The sequence below is a fragment of the Geospiza fortis genome, unplaced genomic scaffold (assembly GCF_000277835.1).
Source record: "Geospiza fortis unplaced genomic scaffold, GeoFor_1.0 scaffold10, whole genome shotgun sequence".
NCBI lineage: Eukaryota > Metazoa > Chordata > Aves > Passeriformes > Thraupidae > Geospiza > Geospiza fortis.
This window is the reverse complement of record NW_005054326.1, coordinates 2,154,387-2,165,344: the sequence shown is the minus strand read 5'-3', so window position 1 is coordinate 2,165,344 and position 10,958 is coordinate 2,154,387. Positions and strand designations below refer to the sequence as shown.

The 10,958-nt window shown below is 38.6% G+C and overlaps 1 long non-coding RNA gene across 2 annotated transcripts in view; it reads right to left on the bottom strand.

Annotated features, from left to right (window-relative positions):
* Positions 1 to 9,603, bottom strand: part of LOC115947870 — a 184,991-nt gene extending 175,388 nt beyond the window's left edge. The window contains exon 1 of one of the 2 annotated variants that reach the window (XR_004081723.1): positions 9,468 to 9,603. This is a non-coding gene — a long non-coding RNA (uncharacterized LOC115947870). The remainder of the gene's footprint in view (positions 1 to 9,467) is intronic. The other variant, XR_004081725.1, reaches the window with a different exon arrangement.
* Positions 9,604 to 10,958: the final 1,355 nt, after the last annotated feature.

The following is a 10,958-nucleotide window of genomic DNA, read 5'->3' as shown; positions in this document are numbered from 1 at the left end:
ATGCAGTTCCCTGTTTACTAAACTTTCTAAACCACTTCAGTTCCTTCAAGGCAAACACTAAATTCCTTACTGTGGTTTGATACCAGTATGATGCTGCGATTGCAAATACCATGGCTGTATAAAATACAGTTTATTAACCATTATTCTACAGGGCAATTGTAGTCATCAACTCTATACTGATTTTGAAAGCAGCAGAAAGATATTTTTGCAGTTATAGATTATCAAGTTTAGGATTCACTTCTCCGAGATGATTGCTGTGCTTGCACAGATCCAGGCAAGTAACCAGACCTTTATGCACTTGTGGATCAAAACCTCTAAGTATTTGCAGTCCAAGCATTTAAAAAGCCTAAAAATTTATAAAGCAAACTTCAAAACATTGGTTGCCAGTTTCTTTGTTTCTGTTTCAGTAAGTCTCTGCAAGCATTTTCCTGGGTGGGAAACACTTGATTTTTTTTTTTCCTATTCTACAATAAAAGTGAAGATGTGTGGCTCAGAAACTGCAGCTTCAGGAAAAACACAAAGTATCATGAGACAGATATGAAAATCACAAAGAACTGGCAAGAATTTCCTACTGCAGGATTGAAGTTTGAGACTGCCAAATGAACTGAATTACCTAGCAGCCAAGTGGCTCATGCAGTTTTCTAAAAGCAAATAGAACTGCACTCCAGATCATCACATAAAATGAATGATGTGGGGAGGTTTTGGCTACTCAGGCAGGGGGGAGAAAAAATTAAGGATTAATAGCGTGAAGCATTGCCATGGATTTTCCCAGGTGACTGTGGGCTCTCACTCATTAGAAGTTTTTATGAATAGGTAAGACAGACATCTGTTGGGAATGAAGTAAGTACAGTTTATCCTCTCTCCAGGCAAAGGAGTGGCCAACATAACATCTGGGGGGCTCTTTGGAACCTACGTTCTGTGATGTTATACTCTGCAAATGGAGAATGGAAAAACGCTTCCCAACCAGTATTCAAGCCTTGCTGCAGTGCTTTGAAAAGGAGAGCAGGGCACTGAAAGCTTGGAAGGTTCAAGCTGGATGTTCTTTACCCAATACTGCTGTTCTCTAGTTCAGTGAACATTATTTCACGCATTGCTTGAGAAATCTCCAAATACGACCACTGCTGACAGATTTAAAATTTTCCTACTCTGAATTCCCTGGAAGCTACAGTTTTTCCTTTTTTTCTTTTCTTTTTCCCTGGAAAGGAAATTCCTTTATTCTCTTTAAGGATACACAGAGGCAAGAACATATTTCAAAATACTACATGAACCCTGTCCTGATCTGTCCCCCACCAGATATCACCCTGTAAATCTCTCCAAACAAACTTGTTACAGTCAGGTAATACTCCTGACAAACACTGATCCTTAATGACTGCCCTAAGTAGTTACATCTTGAACTCAGCAGATATACACTGTCACTTGATATTTAAGGTACCAACCTTGATTTTATTTATGTGAACACACACATGTGTGTGTGTGTATGGGAAAATCCTCTCTGGGGAGAAAGAGAGATTATAGCAAATGTGCCTAACATCATAGCAAAGTGAGGGGATCCACCCAGGAGAGGCAATTCCTCACAGGAATTGAGGGAGCTGTATTCATTTATGTGAAAGCTGCCCCTGACCTTGATTCTGACCTATCTTTCTGGAAATTGTTACTTTAAGCCTGGTTACCCTCTGTTCAGTGAGAAAAAAGCCCAGGACTCAGAGGTGGGGTGGAACAGGTCAGGCTCATAAGGCACAGAGCAGAGAGGAGAGCCAGTTGCCAGGGCTTTCTCTAGGGCCATTGCCAAACTCCAGAGGTATTTTAGAGGCCCTGAAGTAGCCAAACTCACTGTGAAACACTGAATGTGAAAACAGAAGGGCCAAACTTCTCCCAGAATCCAGTCCTGGGAAGCAGCTCAGAGCCTGAATGAATGGATGAATAGCTATACAACACATCCAAAGGCTCCCATCTAGCCAGGTGAGAGGCGGCACAGGGAACAGGGGTGTGAGCCCTGCTCTCCCTTCTCCCATGGGCACAGCAGGCAGGTCCAGAGCCACATCATCCCCTGGGCTGGCCACAGCCTGGCCTCACAGCCCTCAGTTAGAGATGGCCACTGCCCTTGCCACCGAGGCACCCAGGGACAGCACCACTGGAGACACCGGCACTCCGGAGCAAAAGCAATCTCCAAACAAGTTACATACTATCACCATGAGATTTCTTCTTTGAGATTTTAAATCTGATTTAAACTTGCAGTAGCGAGCATTTATACTGCACATGTCCCAAATTATTTACTTTGTTTTCGCAAGTAACCACATAGTCAAGCACTAGGAAACGTATTCTGAGCTGCAGAGAACAGGAATGGCACTGCACACCACTGAACCACCAGCCACTGGCATTTTCTAAACTTCACTCTGTGTTTCAACAATATTCTCTGCACACCTGAATTCAAAAATATCTTCAGGTAATCTGCAGACTCTGTTTGCAAGGAAAAAAAAATATTTTTGGAACATTTCACTGCATTCTGAAGGTTGTTAAATTCCTATACTGAAGAAAGGGGGGAAACCTTCCCAGTTCCTTCTGTACACCACTAATAATTTATAGGGTTTTTTTATTATGTCTGTCCTTCTTTGTGTCCTACCTCATATAACTAATTTCTTTCATTCCTATATGTCTTCATTTAGGAGCTTCTCTGCACTTACAATGAAATATTACATTTAAAATGAGAATGGTCTTTTTCTAGGTAGCTTTTCTGACAAAGTTTCTACTATGACAGAGTATGTCACATGTTATATAACTCAAATTAAGGACAGAAAACAGTATTTCTTAAATCCTCATAAAAAAAAAGGTTCCTTTTCTTATTTCCACCTTAGCCCCAACTCTCTATTGCTGTCTTCCATTTCAGTGTTTGGGATTAATATCATCATTTCTCAAGTCCTACTGCACCTGCCTTCCCCCTCTCTCAAAGCTCTCCAGTTAGGAACTTACTTGGAGAACTTCTAAACTGCATTTTTGTACCTGTACTTTTAAACTTATTTCCTAGGCTTTGCCAACTCATCAGTTTAACAAAATGATTTGTCATCTCATATTTCAAAGGTAGAGCCTGTCATGCAGGAACCCATCCTACTTTTCACATCCATCATCTGCACTAAATACTTGTCAGATCTGCAAACCTTTGGGAAATGGTTTTCTATCTGGGTGTAATAGCAAACAATAGGCATCTTGGTCATCTTTTCACACAGTATTCTTTTTTTATGAAGAATTTCATTTGGACTTTGCGTACTAAAAAATCTTTGTATTTCTTTCAACTATAGAGCTGCTGCTGGAAAACTTTAAAAAAATTTACTCCTGCTTTGAAGTTTAAAATCAGCTTTTTAAAAACTTGAATATTATTTTTATTAGTGGTAATAACCAAACTATTCATGTGCAGAAGTATGTTCTAAAATGTAGATGTGGGCATGTAAATCTGTAAGGGAATGTGCACCACTCCTTTACTGCAACTTACAACACAGCTGCTGTAATTAAAATAATTACTAATTCTTCAATAAAGTTATGGCTCCTTCCAAATGTAAAAGAAAGCCAGTTACCTAACAGCCACCTTCAAATGGTTTGATTAAAAGCAGAAAACTTAAAGGTAGCATCATCAAAATAACATTTAAAAAAAAAAAGACCCCGTGACTAGGGAAGAAAAAGAATTTATTTCCCATAGTTAAAACACAACTGCTTTTCAGCTGGGCTATTAAAAATATTTTGTTTCCAGACACATATTAGTTATGTTAGAATTAATCTGAGGCAAATAAAATATTCAAAACAGTACTTTTAGATCTATAACAGAATAAAAGAAGAATTTAGTTTCATTTCTTCTTAAAATAACCCATTAATTTCATACAGTCAGTATAAAAATCTGCAGTCTACATGTATTTCCTTTATGAAGTCAACGCTCTCATCTGAGCTATAGACAGGGACACATTTATAAATCCTTCAGGAGCTCTTTTTACAGCACTTTAACTTTTTGTTCATGGGGGTGACATTACCCATTTAGCTTCATTTTAAGCACTATTTCTTTCATATGAGCTCGTGAGTTGCTGGACAAAAGATCCTTCTGGTTCTGAAGGAGAGTCAGCTGGAAAGCAGATATTCCTCACAGCTTCCCCCTGCCATTAAACACACAGAACCTGTGTCTTTGGCCAGAGAAACAGGAATGGGACAGAAAGCACAGTACTGGCCATAGTCAGAGCACAAAGAAATCCCAATGACCATCCACATAACCAGCATGGTACAAACCCACTTCTCTCCACAGCTGGCCTAAGAGCAATAGATAGATTTCAAATTTTCCCACCTCAGCTCATGTAAAAGTGGTGCTTATAAGAGAGTAAGAAATACTGACAATTTAAAACACAAAGTGCAAAATACAGCATTCTCCTTCCATAAGCTTCCCTGAATCTTGATGCCACCACTTGCTCTATGGATTACACTCTGGACAAGCTGAAGGGAGGCTTTGCCAGGGGCAGAGCTCTTGGTGCAGACACCAGAAAGTCAGCACAACAGGCTGCCTTAACCAGGAGCAAAAGAGATTGAGACAGGAAGGATCCTCTCCTTTCTGGCCCCTTTTATAGCGCTGTTGAGACACTTCATGGTTTTGTCTTCCTGGGATAATTGCAAAGTAAGGAATGACTATCACTGCTGTGCTACAAATAAAAGAGTGACTATGGGGCTATATTTTAAAGGTACTTAGGCACTTACTGGTATTTTAGCTCTTCACCTAATTAGCACATTTAGTTGCAAATTCTAGCCTTGGGCATCAGTGTTTGAAAGCTGTGCTATCTTTTGAATCACCAGCTGCCCTGAGTTTCATGTTTAGTGCTACGTGTAACTTTAGTTAAACGGGAGAAAAAGAATATTCCAAAACTGAGAGAAATAGACTTCAAGTGATCAGGAATGAACAATTTGCAACAAAACATGTAACAGGCATTGAAGTTACGCCAAGACAGGATATTAAATACTGTAATTCAGATACTTTAGTAGCCTGGCCTTATATCTCTTAACCACATACTACTTCTGTTACATTATAGTTTCTCATTTCATTCTGAACTTCTAGTTCATAATGCTCCAGCCTAGGACAAGCAAATATCTACATTCATTTCACTCTCAGTTAAGTATCTGTTATTTAATCTTTTCATATTGTGTCTTTATGTGAAGTTAAAAAGAAATGGTTAACTGCATTAGGCTGCACACCACAAATAGTATGTTTATACAGCTATGAAATTCTCTGTTAACAAATTGGGAGCTATGTAGAATTAAATGGGTTAGAAACATCTGTAGAACAGCTCCCAGCACCATTACTGCATGGAGAAGTTGTCAACACAGGTAGGAATTCTCAAACAGGTACCTTAAATGAACCTAGAAACATTAATATTTCAAACTTCCCAAATCAAAATGAAATATTATAAGGCTAACACTTATTCTTCTATTTTACAGGACAGTGCACATTCACAAATTGTATCAGATCTATATTTATGTCACTTCAAAATTAAAAAAAAATATAGCAAGTGTTTCCCACCTTGGTTTCCTTCACAGCTTCTATAGACTGTTCAGTGTAATCAAACAAGGATCACTTGGACTAAATGATAGCTGTGTCCTTTGTGACAGAAGTATGAACTAACTCTCATTCTGCTACACTGGGTGCTGTGACACAGAAACCACTGGCCTCAGTGTGCAGCTCTCCTGGGTGCCACACACTTTTAGAGCTGGCACCATTTCCCTCCTGCTGGGCAAGCTAAGAGCACAGGTCTCTGCACCTGAAACTCATGATCCCTTATGAAGGTAAGAAGGCACCATGCTGGATTTCATTCATCACAGACCAGCCACTAAAACGTACAAGAAAATGCAATGCTGTCTTTTAGTATTGAATAAAAGCTAACACTGACTTTAATACTGAATGCAAGGATTTAACAATGCCTATTACTAATGAACAAGGATTTTTCAGGTCAGTTTAAATTTAGATTAACCAGTTGCTGGTCAATCAATTTCAATAGCCATTTAAAATAGGCAGGTGTGTGTCTTCTTTTGAACTTCACAATCACAATCTAATCAATTAAAGTAATGCTGGTAAGAAAGAAAAGCAATGCTCTCACAGAGGACAGCCACTGCAAGTTCCTGTTGTCAGACTATAATACTTGGGCTTTATTTGATGTGCATGTTTGGATAAGCAAACAACATCACAGAGAGATACTAAGACTTAGCTTTTTCCTTCTGTGCCTTTTAAGTCTTATGGATATTTAGCTTTTCAAAACAGTTCTGTTATCCAAAAGTTAAGTTCTATGGCTATTCCACCTAAGCCCTGGAGCCTTCTAGCCTGCCACTATAACATGGAGTAGATAGGAGACAGAATCTCTCAACAAGTGACAGGATCAGTATCACAGCTTATGATCATATTCTATCAACAGCCTGAAAAAGCCTTTACCATGTCTGTCTTTTGATTGATTAGCTAAAAACCAAACAAATGAAAACCAGCACCTGCCCTAGAAAGGCAGAACCTACAAACAGCAGCAGCCCATTAAATTATATGTGGCTGAGAAAATGACCAGAGGGGAGAAACCAGGTCATCTTCAATTTACCAGTTCACTGGTCTCCAGGTGTCAATGCTCCGTATATGTTTATTAATCCAACACCCAGTCTCACAATCCATTAGCTACATCTCTGCAAATTTCTTGTGCTGAAATGTGTAATTAATAGTGTCTGGTTGTTACATTATTTGTTCTGCAGTCACAAGAGCGAGTCCATTTCCATGTTTTAGTTAGCAAGCCTGGGAATGTCTGCATATGTTGATCATCCAGTGCTAAGCAATTGAGTTAGTGACATTTAGAGGCACACAAGACTCTTGTAACTCAAAAAATCTGTTCCCGTACGTACTTTAAAAGAGCTGACCTCAATGCAAGCAAATGAGTCCAAAAGAAAACAGGATAAGTGAAGGCTAGCTGGAAATTCTAACCACCTTGTCATCTTCTCACAATTCTTTATGTAACTCTTCCAGAAATACACCATGAAAATCAGGCAAGTGTGAACAGGTGTGTGGTGTATTCTAAACCCTCATCAATATCCTGGTTACTGAGCTGGAATCCCAAACAGCTCAGAGCTCACAGTGCTCCCTGAATCACTCAATTCAACAGCAACCATGAATACCAACTTCATTACCCATGGGATCACTTATGCATCAAAACAACACTCATCCTGCTTTTGGGAACAGCTTTGGTCTTCTCCTGGGGCAAGAACAGCACATCATCCTCGACAATGGAGTCAGACTGTGACCACCTGACCACTCCCAGAAACCCCTCCTACCAGCCAGTCACAACACCCTATGGATGTAACTCCAAAAATCAGTCATGGGTGGCAGTACAGTTTGGAATACAAAAGGGATGTCTACACTTCAAGGCTGAATATATGCCACTGAGCTGGATATACAACCAATAGGAATTCCATCACCACAGAAACCAGGCACTCTTGAAGCTTGAAACATGTCCAAACATTTACTTGATCTTATAACCATACATATGTAGATTTCAAATACAAGCAAAATCTGCATTTTGCACTGCTGCTATTCTTTCAGCTGGGGAAAATGACTAAGGATAAACCAGGACAAATATAAGAATACAGAGAAAAAAATGGGAGAGAACATTGTTTTGGATTATATGATGCAAGTACAAGAAATTTTATTGAGATTTCTATTTTATTAAAACAACCAAGTAGAAGCATAACTGAGAGCCTGAACCTAAAAATTATCACAGCAGGATTCATTAGGTGGATCACCCAAAAGCTGGGCACATAAATTCTCATTTATACTTAGGCACCTATTCCAAGCCAGTCATTCCACCTCTTTCTGTAGGCAACCTCATAAGGCCTGAGTAGAGCACCTGCTTTAGGATGGCCCAGGGAGGCATAAAAACCATCAGAGGGCTAAAACCATGCTGCAGGAACCTGAGGGTTGCTATTGCTCCCCTCATCTCTCACATGACTGCAAGGACATAGTGAATGCCTACAGCCAGTTCGAGGCATCTGAGCTAACCAGATTCCCAAATCACACTTGCCTTTCTCAAAAATCTCATATTAAGAAACACAGAAAAGGTATCATTATAAATATTGCTCTTTACAGAGCTCTAGAACTATGAAGCACTGACCATTTTTTTTAATACAATGAGAGTGAAGTTTACTTTATTTATGTATGCTTTACTCTGGTTTAACATTAGAAGTATTTTATCTTCTTCACCTGGTTTAAAATTGATGAACAAAAGAGTGTATGAGAGTCTGAAAAACAACCTCTGCACATATTCTAGGATGATAATCACATTTGTTGGTTTGTTGTTTAGGCACATAATTTTAGAAAGGGATATATGGAAAAAAAAATCAACTGGGAGAGAAACATGACTATAAAAGTTCTGAGAAAACTAGTTTGTGAAAAAGATGTTTTATGTCTTCTTTACAAGGGAAATTAACCACAAGAAAGACAGAAATTTTATATTACAATAAATTTTAATACATTGCATGCAAAATAGTTCTGTTAAATGAGGCATTAAAAAAAAAGAAAAAAGAGATAATACTTCACTGCCACTCCATCAAAAGCTGATGCATAATTCGAGAAAAGGCACAAGACATGAATTTCATGGCAAAAGAAGAAAATAATGCAATGAAAAAGTCTGTAGGCATGTGTGTGAGTTTTAGCCAATTCCTCCAACTAGCTCAAATTTGTATCCGCTTGAGTTTGCAGAGCCCCTTTTCTTTAAAAATAAAACAAGTGTTTGAGACACCTTTCTTTCCTTTTTATTTCCTGTCTCCCTTGAATTAAATTGTAATAGATTACTTTCAGAAAAAATTTTAGATTCTCATCTATTTTTCGAAGTAATTAACTCTTTTCAAAGCCAAATAATTGTTGTCATATATTGCAAGAGTTCTATTGTCATTACATTGCAAAGGTTCTATATTGCTAGAGTTTCATACCTGCTTGATGCTTCTTGTAGGCAGCTCCTCTAAGCACCAACTCATCCTCACAGCAGCCAACTGACTCCAGCTCCCACCAATCCACTCTTTTATAACACTCTTCTTATGGGCTACAGGTGTGGCCTGTTAACATCAGGCCTGCTCCTAATCCTTAATAATTGGCTCAGGTGCAACTCTTTAGGGGGTGATTACTTTCTATACTACCTTTATTTACTTATGTTCTATCCCCCCACAAATAATAACATTATAGCAAGAGTATTCTGCTTTTATATATGCAGGATATATATATGTGTAAACCTACAAGCAGGTTTACACATCAGCTCTTGTAAAGGCCATTCAGTCCCAGGTGAGGGACAAGCCCTGGGTGACACTGCTCCAGGACTGCCACATCCAGCAAGGGCTGGAACCACCTTGCTGGCAGAAATGGTGGTGTCACACTGCCTCTGCTGTAAGGGGACAAGAGGCTGTGGGACAGGTGTGTGGGATATGGATCATACCTGCCATCACAGTGAAATCCAGGCACGGCTTCCTGGCCTTGGTGTGGCACTCACCAGTCCTCATTCGGGGCCTGAGAAACAAAAACAAACAGCAAAAGCAGCCATCAGCATCCACATCTGCAATGTCTGAGCACAAAAAGGCCTCTCCCCTGTCACCCCACAATGACCTGCTCCTAAGGGCTCTTAGTCACAGGCTGTTCCACAGCAGGAAAGGCAAGAGCATGCAGAGCTCACCTAGGCTTGCCCAACGCAGCAGTGAGATCTGTGAACAGGAATGGAGCCTCTGTGTGACTGAAGCATCCTGCCAAACTCCAGCCATCACCCTGGCACTCTATGCTGCCATGTGTTTTTGTATAATACTCCAATAAGAATTTCCAATCTACCAATCTGTCATGGAACAGAAAATAATCCCATACAAATAACAGAAAAATCCCATACAAAATATGCTTGCAAAGCAGCAATAACTTTGGGGTTCTGTAACTATGACATTTGAAGTTTTATGAATATTTTAACTAAAAATAACTTCTTGGTATTGTCAAGTGAGATTAAATACTAATTGAGCAATTGTTGCACAAAATTGTAAGTCTCTCTAAAGTTTAGAGCAAATTATACAAAGTTTAAGATATTTTAAAATGAAGATATGTCGCAATAGGACACGAAATAAAACAACGCGGACACTGCAACTCCAAGGTAAGAAGAAGGGAAGTTTATTCTCTGGCTCCAATATTTATAGACTTTCAAAAGTGAAAGTGGATTGGATGATGAAAATGCCACCTCTCCAATGACACTGGACAAACCAACAGTCCATCACATTTCTCTTCCTCCAGAAAAGAATGTAAAACAATAATTATTTACATAAAAGTACGTGAGAAAGTCCATTACAAGAATGTAAACATCAGAAGGCTCAGAAGAACTTAGAAGAACAGGGCAACAAAGATATGTTGAAAGTGGTTATTTAAAAAGAAAAGCAGTCCTAAATATAAAAACTCAGAACTTGAAAGAGCCTGGTATATATTATAGTATGTATTATAATTTAACCCTGACCTAGGGGGTGAAAAGCTAATGCCACAAAATTTATCTGTGGTGACAAACCTTCAGATAAACCTGGCCTCAAACTCTTATAAATTTAAACAATATCCAACCAATATTTAAATAATTTTAAATAAAAATAATGGAAGACTACTCGAATTTATGGGGTGAACATTTACAATTTTTGTATTTGCCTGAAGTTTTTTTATTTTACTGAAATAAAATGCTGAAAGTTTTTTTATTTTACTAAACCAAACTGCTTTGATTACAGAAGAGACACTTGAATTGGCAAAAAGCACTTAGATCTCACCTGTGAAAAGTACTGAGCCCAAATAAAGATGTTACTTTATCTTCCAAGGGACAATGAACTTGTAGTCAATTTAGAGGTGAAAAATATATACTGAAGGAATATTTTTATATTTGGTAAAGCTACGTATCTTGTAAAATTAAATATCTAAATCC